General features: G+C 42.9%; 1 protein-coding gene across 4 annotated transcripts in view; it reads left to right on the forward strand.

The window, feature by feature from the left end:
* MAPT (microtubule associated protein tau) overlaps nucleotides 1–14,034 on the forward strand; it is a 755,319-nt gene that overhangs the window by 410,071 nt on the left and 331,214 nt on the right. The gene's annotated exons all lie outside the window — the stretch shown is intronic.

Consider the following 14,034-nt stretch of genomic DNA (forward strand, 5'->3'; position numbering starts at 1 on the left):
AGATGTAGATAAAGACCTGAAGGTGGGGTGTGAATAAGTTGGTTTTAATACATAGGATAAATACTACCAGATGTTACTATGTAATTCTGCGTCTGTACTAATATAAGAAGAAGGCCATCATACAAGAGCCTGATAATGCAGCAATATGGAAGGCAAACTTTGGGGTACTTTGTTCGATTTTTGCATATCGCTGAAATAGAGAAACCTACTTTTAAATGCATTAGATGGAAGGAACTATCTTTTACAACAAATAAAACGATTTTGCTATGCTACTGATTACTTACATTTTAAATTGTATTTTTACTTATTTGCCCCTTCAGTCTAACAAATGAGTAGCCCTGCTATTTCACATTACCGAAGCAATATTAAATAGTACTTTTGAGAGGCTCGTCCTGAATGCAAGTAACTCATATTCAACGTTGCCTCGTTACCTTTGAAGCACATGGAGTGCGCTTTGTTTACAAGTTGTTTCAAAATATGCTGATAAGGCTGTGTTCTGGCATACTAGCACAGCGTGTTGCCTAGTTACTGTTTCACAGCGTGACTTTGTCTTGGATGCTCTGCACACTGTGAACTTGCTGTCAGTGACTGGATGCCCTGCACACAGTGATCTGGTGACTTTTTGCAGGACCTTGGATCAAGACGCTATAACTAACATTATAGGCTTTGTGTGTGTTTTAGGTGTAATCTATATTTACTTTGTCCTATAACGTTTAACACATTTATTTTACTTTTCTGGAGATATTTCATTCATGGCGTCACCCCAAGGAGTTGTTCAGCCTCTGCCCTTTTTACAGAAGGGTGGGATGCCTTATTTGAAATGGTCTAAGTGGCTGAGGATCTTTGAGAATTATCTCACAGCTATCAATGCTGTAGATTTGTCACCAGTCAGGAAAATGGCCCTGCTATTTAACCACTTGGGTGTAGCAGGTCAACGAGTTTTTGATAATTTACCATCTGTTCCGGCACCATCCATCGAAGGTTCGGTGTGGAATGTGTTTAAGGAGGGGAAAGCGAGAATGATGATGCAATATACAGATGAGTCCAGTGTGTTATTAGAGAGATTTACCTTTGCTATATGTAAGCAGTCCGCTGATGAATCGGTGGATGAATATGTTGCAATGTTTCATGTGTTGGCAGCTAAGTGTGATTTTGGTGCTAATGTGGATGTGTATATAAGGGATCAGTTTGTTTTTTATTGTTTTTCAAAGAAAATTCAAGAGCGGCTGCTTGCTTGTCGCAACCATACATTAGCCGAGACTATCGATATCGCAAAAAGCATCAAAAGGTCCATAGTCTCTTCTAAGGTTCTTTCCAATCATAGTTCTCACATGGCGGTCAGCTGTGTATCAGAAAAAGGTGCAGTTTGTGCCATCAGTGATAAATCTTAAACAAGCAAAAGAAATCTGGGGCAGAGTACGAGTACCTCTGTTTGTTATAAATGTGGTTTGTATAATCACATTGGGAATTGTTCGTTGTGCCCAGCTTTCGGCAAGAAATGTTTAAAATGTCGTAAAGTGGGTCATTTTCAAAAAGTGTGCAGAGCAGGGAAGTTCAATTCTGGCTTGAGCAGTAATTTGTCCAAAGTACAAATTAGCAATGTATATACTAAAGAGGATGTTTCGGAGTGTGTGGAAAGACTGTCTAATGTGGTGTTGACTGTAGATATACCTAATACTGTGGACATCAAAACGGGTTGTCTCAAAGTACCCATTTGTGAGGCCGTGATTGAAGGGAAACAACTAGTGGTTATTGCTGATTCTGGGGCCCCAGTGACCATAATGGTGACCATAATAGCTGATAAAACCTTATTTTCCTCATGGTCAAAGTCTATCGTTTTGGAATGTCCTGATATCAATCGTAAAGCTTTTGGAAATCAAGACATACATTTGTTGGGGTTTTTCTGGTCAGATTTGAGTATTTTAGGTAGACGTGTGCACACTAAAGTGTATGTAGCAATTGATGGAAGAGATATTGTAGGCTGGAGAGATTTGGCCAAACTGGGAATTATTTTACGTCCTGGTCATAATATACCTATTGCATTGGCGGATGTGTCAAAAGATCCCAGCTCAGTTTTGTCTGTTTTGACTTTTGAGTCAGTCTTAAAGGAGTTTAAATTTTAGTTTCCTAAAGTATTTCTTGATAAGGTTGGCAATGTTCAAGGTTTTGAGCATTGTATTAAGCTCAAAAGAGGATCCATTCCTATTGTCCACAAGGTTAGACCAGTTCATTTGAGTATCAGACACAACTTGAAAGAATTGCTGGACAAATTGATTTCTGAAGGTATAATCTCCCCTACTAACTCTTCTGAGTGGGTTTCACCCATTGTTCTCACTAAGAAGAGATCTGGGGATCTGAGATTATGGGGGTCATTACGACCTCGGCGGTCTTTTCGCAAGACCGCCGAGGTACCGCCGTGCTGAAGACTGCCAGTGGTGGCGGTCTTCCCCGCCGCGTATTATGACCGCTGGCAGCCCGCCGTCCTTTTTCGTACGGAAAGCCGCCAGCAGCCATACTGGCGGACGGCGGGAAAGTGGAGGTTGCTCAACCTCCACCGCCACGTCAACAGAACACCGCCCACTGAATCACGTCCCATGATTTGGTGTGGCGGGGTTCTGGTGGCGGAGCTGCCCCCATGGATCCCATCCCCTCCCGGAGGATCAACGGACAAGGTAAATTGATCGTCTGTTAGGGAAGGGGGTCAGGGGGGTTGTGTGCGTGCATGGGGGTGTGCGTGTGAGAGTGTAGAGGGGGTGAGTGAGTGAATGAGTATATGCGTGCGGGGGGTGTTGTGTGTATGGGAAATGTGTGCGGGTCGGACGGTGTGCATGTCTGTATGTATTGTGTGCGGGTATGTGTTGTCGGGGTGTATGTGTGCGTGTAGGGGTGTGTATATGTGCATGTTGGGGGTGTGTGCGTGTAGGGGTGTGTATATGTGCATGTTGGGGGGGTGTGCGCGTAGGGGTGTGTATATGTGCATGTTCGGGGTCGGGGTGGGGAGGGGGGTTGTGCCACCTTTGGGGGGTGGTATGGGGTTGGGGGGTGTGGGGGGAGGATTTGTTGGGGGTAGCGGGGGTGGGGGAGACCCCTATCAGTGCCAGGGAAGGAATTCCCTGGCACTAATAGTGCCTACCACCATGGATCTCATGGCGGTTCCCAACCACCCGAGATCCATGGCGGTATGCAGGGTCCTGATACCGTCGGCGGTCTAGTGACAACTGCCGGGCTGGAGACCGCAATCTCCAGCCCAGCGGTCTTCACCGCCATGGCGGTCGGAATGGTGAAGTGGCGGATGACCGCAGCGGTTACCCCATTTTTTTTCCGCCGGTCTCTTTGCGGTTTTACCGCCACTTTACTACCGACCGCCAGGGTCGTAATGACCCCCTATGTGTGGATTTAAGGTCACTTAATAAAAACATATTAGTTGACTGTCACTCTCTTCCTCACATACAAGAGTTGATCACTAGTGTTGGGAACTCGAAGTTCTTTTCAACCATTGACCTTCACTCAGCGTATCATCGGATTCCTTTGAGTGAAGAATCCCAGACGCTTACCACTTTTGTCACCCCTTTTGGTGCAATTAAGTATTGCAGACTTCTGTTCGGGTTGGCTTCTGCTGCCAGTGTCTTCCAAAAGATGATAGATACTTTGTTTAGTAATTTGGATAATGTTTTGGCCTTCCAAGATGACATTCTTGTTCATACTGTCATGTCTGAAGAACATATTGTACTCTTGAAAAATGTTTTTAGTATATTGCAGTCACGTGGCATGACAGTAAAGTCTGAGAAGTGCAAGTTCATGGTTGAACAAATGGAGTATCTAGGTCACACGATTTCTGGTGACGGAATAAAACCGAAGCTTTACAATTTGGAAGCTATCAAAAATGCTCCTTCCCCTACGGATAAAGATGCGCTGCGTTAATTTTTGGGGCTGTGCGAGTACTAGGCACGGTTTGTGCCGGGGTATGCCTTAATAGTCCGAGCTCTAAGGTCTTTGCTCAAGAAAGGTCAAAAGTTCATTTGGGACAATCAAATTGATGTGACCTTTCAGAAAGTTAAGAATTTGGTCTTATCTGCACCTTCACTGAAACCTTATGTTCCTTCTGGAGAAACTTTTACAGCCGTAGATGCCAGCTTTAAAGGTTTAGGAGCTGTCTTTGGACAGCTGGTTGATGGGAAAGAAAACACAGTAGCGTTTGCTTCTAGGTCCCTTTCAGAAGCAGAGAGCAACTACAGCACTATTGAGAGGGAGACTTTAGCTTGTGTGTGGGCGGTGGAAAAATTCAAAAAATACATATGGGGAAAGGTTGTGATGTGTTTACCGACCACAAGCCTTTCGTGTATCTCCTCAGTGGGAATGGTTTAGGAAAAGCTTCTGCACGTTTGGTGCGGCTTTTGTCTAAATTACAGGAGTATGATTTGAGAGTCAAGTACATACAGGGTGGAAAAAACATTTGCGCTGATTGTCCCGCATGCCGCTACAGTGTTCCAGTGGGGAGACAGAGAAACAAGTGGATGAGTGTGTGGTAGGTTTGGTTGATGCTGTCTCAGCTTGTGATGGCAAAATTACAATTGATGAATGGAAGACAGCTGTGGCTGAAGATAAAGTGCTTTCTCAGGTTTCCCACGTTATTGATAGTGGTTGGCCTCCGGAGAAGACTTTATGTAGTGTAATAAGGACCTATAGGCAAGTAGCCGGTGAATTATCATCTGATAACAATATTTGCATGAGAGGTGATTTGTTTATTCCTCCTAACGGTCTACTAAATAAAATTGTAAAGATTGCTCATTAAGGGCATTTGGGAATTTCAGCTACTGTGAAAAAGTTGAAAGAATCATACTGGTGGCTTGGCTTAAACGAACAAGTTTCGCAATTTGTCAAAAATTGCAATCATTGTGTGGTCTTCGATAAACACTGGAAGAATACTATTAAGCCCTTATGTCCTGTTCCTTTTCCTAGTAAAGCATGGGACAGCTTAGCCATTGATTTTTCAGGTCCATTCTACATTTTACCTAAAGAAATGAGGTTCCTAATTGTACTATTAGACTATTTTTCAAAATGAATCTGGTTTTCATTTGTTGAATCCGCTGATTCAGAGTCAGTTATTGCATTTTTAGAGAGACTTTTCCACCTAGAAGGTTTACCAACTTCGATTATAACTGATAATGGTGTACATTTTACGTCACATAAAATGGGAGTTTTTATGGAAAAATATGGCATTAAACACTCACAGGTGGCACTGTACAGTCCTACATCCAATGGCTTAGTGGAAAGGGCTAATCGCATTTTAAAGGAGAGGTTACAGACAGCTGTTGTTATGAATGTAGATGTTGCTCAGTTTATCCAGGAAAAGATTTGGGCTTATCATACCACACCCCATTCGACCACTGAATTAACTCCTTTCTTGTTACTTAGAGGAAGGGAGCTGTTACTAATCTGACTCCCTCTTGGCTCTTGCAGAACAGGAAGTTTAAGAGAGAAGAGAAATACCTATTTGACTTGAACAAATTAAAATGCATGGTGTCAAAAAACAATTAATGCAAAAGAAAAACTATGACATTAGAAATAGAGTCAAAGAGTGTAAAGTTGATGTTCAGGACTATGGGGGTCATTCCGACCCCGGCGGGCGGCGGGCGCCGCCCAAATACCGCACCGCGGTCAAATGACCGCGGGGGTCATTTCAACTTTCCCGCTGGGCCGGCGGGCGATCTCCAAAAGATCGCCCGCCGGCCCAGTGGGAAAGCCCCTGCAAAGAGGAAGCCGGCTCCGAATGGAGCCGGCGGATTTGCAGGGGTGCGACGGGTGCAGTGGCACCCGTCGCGATTTTCACTGTCTGCTAAGCAGACAGTGAAAATCTTTGTGGGGCCCTGTTAGGGGGCCCCACGACACCCGTTCCCGCCAGCCTCTGGAACAGCTGGCGGGAAGGGGGTCGGAATCCCCATGGCGGCGCTGCAAGCAGCGCCGCCATGGAGGATTCCCTGGGCCAGGGGAAAACCGGCAGGAAACCGGCGGGAAACCGGCGGGAAACCGGCGGGAAACCGGCGGTTCCCCTTTTCTGACCGCGGCTTTACCGCGCGGTCAGAATGGCCCGGGAAGCACCGCCAGCCTGTTGGCGGTGCTTCCTCTGCCCTCCACCCTGGCGGTTTGAAACCGCCAGGGTCGGAATGAGGGCCTATGTCTTCATCAAAAAAACGCATAGGATAATGAAAGGAGAATCCAAGTTTACCTTGCCTGTAATTAAGGCAAACGAGGGTTCTCTTTTGTTAGAAGGAAGGGGATGGTGGAATAGGAATAGCGTGGTTCCGATATCTACTGCACAATCTGCGATTTGTGAAAAAGTATATTCTGAGCGAGGTAATCCATCATCTCCAGACAATTCAGATTCCACTGACTTCTCTATTGGCGTTAGTAAAGCTTCTGTTCAGCAAAATGCTTTGTGGACTACTCCTGGGACCTCTGAAGTTATCTCATTTGATAGGTCTGATCATGATGCTAATTCTGTTGGAGCAGGGTGCGGAAAGGTACGAACAAAGTTCAATCGTGTCAGCAAATTACCTCCTGGATTTGATGATTACCTGATGAATTGACTTTCCTTTCTTTGTTAGGAGGGAAGGTGATGTAACATGCTGTTTATGTAACATGCTGTTTATTTTCTATGTTGTATTATTGCTATTTTGTGGAATTTAGTTACTGTTTTCAGTTCCTTAGTTTTTATTCTCGCGCCCTGATAGCGTCAGTAAACATTCCAAGTTCGAGAAGCCCGGCTTTCGGCAGTTGCCTTCTGACTCTCGTCTTGGATGTTTGTTTGCTGATGCCGTTGTGGGTCCTTACCTTGAAAGAAACTAAATTGGAACTTCTTTCAGTTTATTGGAACATTTGTTGTTTCTGAACCTCCTGGACCTCCTACAAAGTATTTAACAACTTGAGTTCCTATGCTCATAAATATTTTATTGCAACAGATTAATTATTTCAGAACTTGTATTATATTTTACAATGGAAACTGTGTATCTATTTTTTACACGTATGGTATCCCGTAAGTGTGTCACTCTTAATCCTACTTCTCTAACAGTTTGGCAAAATATGTGGACTTCTATCAGCTTGGAGGCACCCCTCTACAGGCTTTACAGAATTAGGGGACTTCTAGATCGGTGGGTAATACTCAATATCTATTTGGGAATTACAGTGCAGTACTTGACCTTTCTGTTAAAAAATAAACCAGTGGAAAGTGTGGATTAATCACTTGTTTTGAAACAGGTGATATGGCTATTTTAACTCTGCTGTAATGTTGATGCGTGTGACTTCATAGATGCTTTATCTTAATCAATTCCCTTAATCAATCCTTCACTTTCAATAAAAAAGGAAAACACATTATTGATCGTCAAGCCACCCCGTGTAAAAGCGCTTCTGCTCAAAGGCATTAATATTAAATTTATAACGAAGGGCTTGTACGTCTACAACCATGGGCTAATTACATTGATCTGCATTTAGGTCATATTTTGATGGAGTTATACAGTAACTGATCTGCTTATTCCAAAAATCTTTTGAATAGTGTGTAATTAATCTAACTATTTGTAGAATGGGTTCTTTTTTATGCCTTTAAGGTTTAACCTTATGTAACATATCATGCGAGATTTAATGTTTTTTTTTGTAGTTAGGTGATTAACCTTACAGCACTGTGCTGACATCCCAACAACTATTACATTTATTTTTTTACCTTAAGTACAAAAAATATTTACGTAGAATTCCATTTTGTACTGCTCGCAAACGTATTACTCAGATGCCATAAATAATGCCTGATGATTCTAGTTTTAACAGCTAAAAATGCTCACTGGTCTGAAACTTCGTCCCGATTTCTTCAGTATTTGGTTGAACTAGGGACTGATATGGAGAGCCAGTTAGTAGCGCAGTGCATGGTCAGAGGGTTTCTTATGTAATAATGAGAACAATTGTGATGTTAGTCCTGCACATGGTAACAGACGGGCACTATGACATTTTTCTGCTTAAAGTTTCCATGCGATTATTTAAGTCAAACATGGAAATCTCTCAATGGCTGTTATCAAGAGGTAAGCCTAGTCCTCAAATAAAAGCTTTTTTGACTACTGGAAAATGTGGAATACTGCGCGGTGCTCTGCAAGTTTGTGCGCTGGAATGATAATATGACAGTTCATAATACAAGCTTATATTGGGATTTGTGGGAGTATCATTTTGGTTGAAAGTTTGAATGCACTGTATAACAGCGCATCCATGTGTTTTTACTTTGCTTTCTGTATGTTGTACACCGACAACCATGACTCAGTATAAGAACGCAAAAACAATTGGTGCTTCAAGTAGCTCGGTATCCAGGGAGAAGGGAATATAGGTTTGGGTTTGTTGTAGCAGTGGCAAGCTGTAAAACATGCATGTTGGATTCGGGATGAAAACTGGAGATTGCTTGTTTATTTAAACATAGAATTATCTGCGTGTTATCTTCTTTGACGTTGTGCTTATTAAATAAAGGAAAACTGCCGTACCTCTGTATGCAGAATGAACAGTCTTTTTACTCAGTTATTGAATAAATGGTTAGGGCAAGATTTAGTAAGGGGGAAGCAAGGCGACACAAGAACTTGAGTTGGATTTACTAAGCCACGGAAAGCCACCTTGAGTGGTTTAGTAAATCCATAGTAATGCAAGGCTGTGCAAAGTGCTGTCTTGCGGCTATGTTGAGAAGGCGTTCCATGGGGTGAGTATGGTCGTTCCCTTGCATCTACCTAAGGATTTTGACACAATCCCAGATTTTTCCTGAGGTCAGTAAATCTGGGATTGTGTAAAGTAGGTATGCCTTCCCACGTGAGGTGTAACAAGGAGAAATATCTTTATTTCTCCTCATTATTTCTTCTTTCCACGTGTGCTGCATTCTGCACCATACATAGATCGAGGAAATTGTCTCTTACGATTGTTTTTGTGCAGAAAGGTATCCCTGCATGCACAAAATCAATCCTGCCTGTAATGCAGACTCCCTTGCAACATGATGCAAGGGTGCCTGCGTTGGCAGTGAAGGCTAAATGCGGTGCGCAAGTGCAGGGAGAGAGCACAAATGTGTCATAGCTTAGATATGGCACATTTCTGCTATTTTCCTGTCATGCAGCACAAGTTGTATTGCTGCCTTGCGTGACTTCTTAGTAAATCTACCCCATAATTTACAAATTACATTACACACAAATCTGTGCAGTATACAGATTAGACAACTCATATTTTACTAGCTAAATGAAAATAAAACGAATACGTTTTGAGATTGTGTGTGTAGTTTGACAGTTTATATCAGCCCATACATTGTTCCAATAAGGAGACATAATTCTGCTGTGAAAGATGAATCAAATTGTCTGCTTGCAACATAGTACAAAGTCATCAGTGCTTGATGACTTTGTACTATGTTGTAAGCAGACAAAGAGCTCTCTTGCTCCACACAGTTGACTTGGCCAGTTTGTCTTCAATAGAGCGGAGCTTGAACCAAAGTGAAATGAATGCTGCAAGTTATGTTATCTGACAATAAAAGAAAGACCCATGTTATGCTTCTCTCTAAAAATAAAAATAAATAAAATAAAAGCCAGAATGGAACTCGCCCAATACCAGTTTAATAAGAATGGAGAGATTATTGAACACACACCCACATTCAACAATTTTGGAACAATATTAGGGATAACGAAATGTCAGCCATTTAAAAAAAATATTCAGTCTTGCAACCTGCCTATTCTTGAGGTCTTAAATAGCGCATGGCTGTATAAGGCCTCCCAGCGCTGTCATAGACACTGTAGGTGGTCAGAAATAGAACTGGCAGGGAGATTCAAACCCCAAAAAGCCAGGTCTACAAAGCATTACAGAAAGGAATCTCACACTCCAGAAGGCACAGTTCCAGAGGTAGTGTTCCAAAGTCTGGGGGGCAAAAAGCAGGTGGATCGGCCACCCCAGCGGGATCTATGAATACTGGGAACCTTCAGTAGGTGGACTGACGAAGATCGGAGGGTTCTCCCAGGGAGATATGGGGAGGCTAAAGACCTTAACAAAGCGGGCCCTCATTGTTTATTTCCATGTGCATGATGCAGAGGGACGTAAACTACGAGTGGCATTCCACAGGAAGGTGTAGGTCTCTTTGAGCATGGTGTCCAAATGATGTTTAGGGATGTTCATCAGGAGGCATGCGGCAGCAGTTGCACAGTGTACGTACGGCTGTCTGACCACATAACAGGGTGAGCCTAAAGATAGGGCATTCCCAAACCTGCCTGTTTTACTAAAACCAGGTTAGTCATTTATGCTTTTATGAAGCATTGTCTGAGACATTGATGTTTAGGTCCCCATCTACACTTAAATTGCACTATACTCTAACGATATGAACTGAGAACTCTGAAACAATACAGAGACAAGATTCAAAAGAGAGGTGAGTAAGAGAGTCACGAGTGGGATAGTCAAGGACACTAATATCCCATGAAGGGTAAAATTGCACTAAATATCATTTAATTTATTTAGGATACGTGTAATTTTGAATACGGGAAGCAATTTTGACAAAGAATATAGGTCTGAAAACAGTATAATTAAAGAGTACACGGATAATCATTAATAAGTAACTACTAGAGGAAAGTGACAAATTAAGGATTATTGGAGAGGATAGGTAACTAATATAGATAGGTGGAAGGGTTGGATGCACAGCACGGACTCTGCACGTTTGTTCATAATAGATCATGGAACTTGATTGCAAGCTTCCATAATAATGCATGCAGCCATCACTAAGGGAGAGGTTTTAAATATATGATGTGTAGTAGAAACTGTTTGGTCTCCACTCATGACAAAAATTTAACGATTTGTTTGACTGCACAACATTGGTTGGTGGCACTTGATAATAAGTAATATGTTTTGGAAATTACAACTGAGAACATATATTATGTATTGTTTACAGCCATAAAAGCCCTGAGGAAGGATTATATGACGGAACACCGAATTAAAAACAACTACTAACCTTAACAACGAGGTCGGAACACCGACCTCGTCCTTACTACTAATGATTTTACCACGAATGCCTTAACAACGATATTTCGTTGTAAAGGCATTCCTGATAAAATCATTAGCAATAGGCACCATTCACCCTACATCCCTCACCCCACCCCCCCAACCCCACCCCAAAACCTAAAACCTGCTGACCCCCCACCCACTCCCCAAAACCAAAAACGCCCCACCCCCCCAACCCCACCCTAAAACCTAAAACCCCCTGACCCCTCACCCACTCCCCAAAACCAAAAACGCCCCACCCCCCCAACCCCACCCCAAAACCTAAAACCCCCTGACCCCCCACCCACTCCCCAAAACCAAAAATGCCCCACCCCCCAACCCCACCCCAAAACCTAAAACCCCCTGACCCCCCACCCCCTCCCCAAAACCAAAAACGCCCCACCCCCCCAACCCCACCCCAAAACCTAAAACCCCCTAAGCCCCCACCCCCTCCCCAAAAAACCAAAAACGCCCCACCCCCACAACCCCACCCCAAAACCTAAAACCCCCTAACCTCCACCCCCTCCCCAAAACCAAAAACGCCCCACCCCCCCAACCCCACCCCAAAACCTAAAACCCCCTAACCCCCACCCCCTCCTCAAAACCAAAAACGCCCCACCCCCCCAACCCCACCCCAAAACCCCCTGACCCCCCCACCCCCACCCCAAAACCTAAACCCACCACTTACCTTCGCCAACTCCCTTCTTTGTACCTTAACCACGCATGTTCGTTGTTCAGAACATACATAGTTAAGGCACAAAAATACGAAGTCGTGGTTAAAAAAAGCGTTGTTACGCTTTCGTTAACCACGACTTTCATAATTAAAAAGTCGTAAAAAAGGATGTTTCCCCTGAGGAAGTCGTGGGGTGATTCACTCCAGATGAAACACGTGTTGGCTTGGCTGGAGTCATACCACTAAGGAGGAATAAAGAAGAAATTAGAAATTCCCTGGGACTGAGTTTTTGATAATATAAATATATTCTAGCAGACGTGTGCTTAGATGTAATTCATATTACACTTAAATTGTACCTAGTGGCCTTCGTTCAAATGGAAAACATACCTCTTCTGTTCCAAAAGCAAGTACCTAGTATATGCAGAAGCACCCCAACCTAGGACAACACTCAGTATTGCTTGATATTGAAAATCAAGCAAGGAAATTATGGAATAATTTTAAGAAACAAACAATAAATCAGATGATCACTGGATAGGTTGCATTGAGATGCAACCAGGTCAGTTTTTTGCCCTGCCCTGAATTTATCAGTGTAACGCAGAGTTTGGTTGCCACAATTGGCAGAAATCCATTAATAAGATTGTATTCCTTTTCTGAATGTTTGAAACCAGCTGCCAATTCAAAGATGAAATCACATTTGCACAGTGGTATTATTGTAACCCTTGTTCAGTTCATAAATTGCCATTATTGCCACCCCTTAAGGGATGGGGATGCAAAGACAATGAGAATGTCACTTTGAAAAAAGATTATCAAGAAGAGCACGAGGTGGCCCCCTCGGGCCACTGTCTGTGCCCTAAAGTACTCACCTCTGTCATTCAGACAGTTGATGCTGTCCTTAACAGACAGTGTTCACTGTGAATGTTATTGATGAAGGCAGTCGGCAGGGGCATAGTTTAGTCAGTGAGATATATGATGAGAATCGCACATTTCTCATCTAACAAAGTGGTGGGCTGCAGAGTGGAGGAGTGAGATGGCCAAGGATTGTAATGGACTGTTTCTATGAGGAACAGGGTCGTTACTGATTTGCCTTAGGTGGGCCTCTGTCCAGATTGGCACAGTGGCGGAAAACTGATGGAATGGCATGTCACCCCCGGCTAGTTAGAATGTTTGCAAGCATTCATCCCATCACCTTTTGGGTGTTTGATTGCCAGTAGTATGCCTGGGAACTTGATACTGGCTCCAAGCCTACTACTACCAATGTTTGTGAATTTCAAAAAGTAGTACATTTGCACCTATTCAAGGAGTAATTCCGAGGGTGCAGATTTACTACTTATTTGATAAATCAGTCACTTTTCATATCTGAGATCCCGATCAAAAAAATGAACAAGTTAAAACCCCTTACTGAAATTAGAGCAGTGAGAGAAACAGATACACAGACATAGAAGAAGCTTTGATGGTAGAGTTATCAAATTGGTGCATGTGAGCAGGACTCCATGTTTCTAGTTCTCACTTATTGCAAGTCATTTTATCAAGCAACTGGCTGCCCCATATACTAAGCCCCATTCAGAAATAAAGGAGGGCTAGCTGAGCCATGGGTCTGGCTTGACTCTTAAGAGTTTGTGCATAAGCAGAGCCATGACAACATTTGGCATTTAAATCGTGCAACAAACATAATGTAAAAATAGAATACAATATCTTCAAAATTAAAAAAGAATATTTCTCCATTATTATATCTTTCATAGATTCACCTGCTTGAATCTTCCCCATCGTCATGGTGGAGTCCCACGGTAACACCAATAAAAAAGCAATACTTACCTACAAGCATAAAGAGTCAGATTAAAAACAATGGACATTACTAGCCAATTCACATTGTTTTCATGCATCCAAACTTCAATCAGTCAAACATACACCCTGAAGCACTCATCCCCTGCAGAGCCACCATACCTCAGATTTCTTACCGCACGTCATGTGTTAGGGAGTGTGAAAGGAACTTGCAGACTCCGTGATTAAGTTTAGTATCTTCTTTATTCAAGAACCGGTTAAACAGCCGTGATCAAGTTTAGTATCTTCTTTATTCAGTAACCGGTTAAACAGCCTCCACTCCCGTCCGCCCACAGCGCTCTACCGCTCTCCGCGCAACATTAAAAAAAAAACCTAACATTCTACCTTCTGATCCCGCTCTCTCACTCACATGGTCGCTCGGCGGGGCGCAAGGAGTGTACATACCCAACACATCTCCTCCCTCATAACAACACTTACAAAATAACAATAAACAAAATTACATAAATCGTATACATGTCATCAACATATTCGGTGAATGTATATGACCAACTATACATATAATACTT

This window comes from Pleurodeles waltl, chromosome 6 (genome assembly GCF_031143425.1).
Source record: "Pleurodeles waltl isolate 20211129_DDA chromosome 6, aPleWal1.hap1.20221129, whole genome shotgun sequence".
Lineage (NCBI taxonomy): Eukaryota > Metazoa > Chordata > Amphibia > Caudata > Salamandridae > Pleurodeles > Pleurodeles waltl.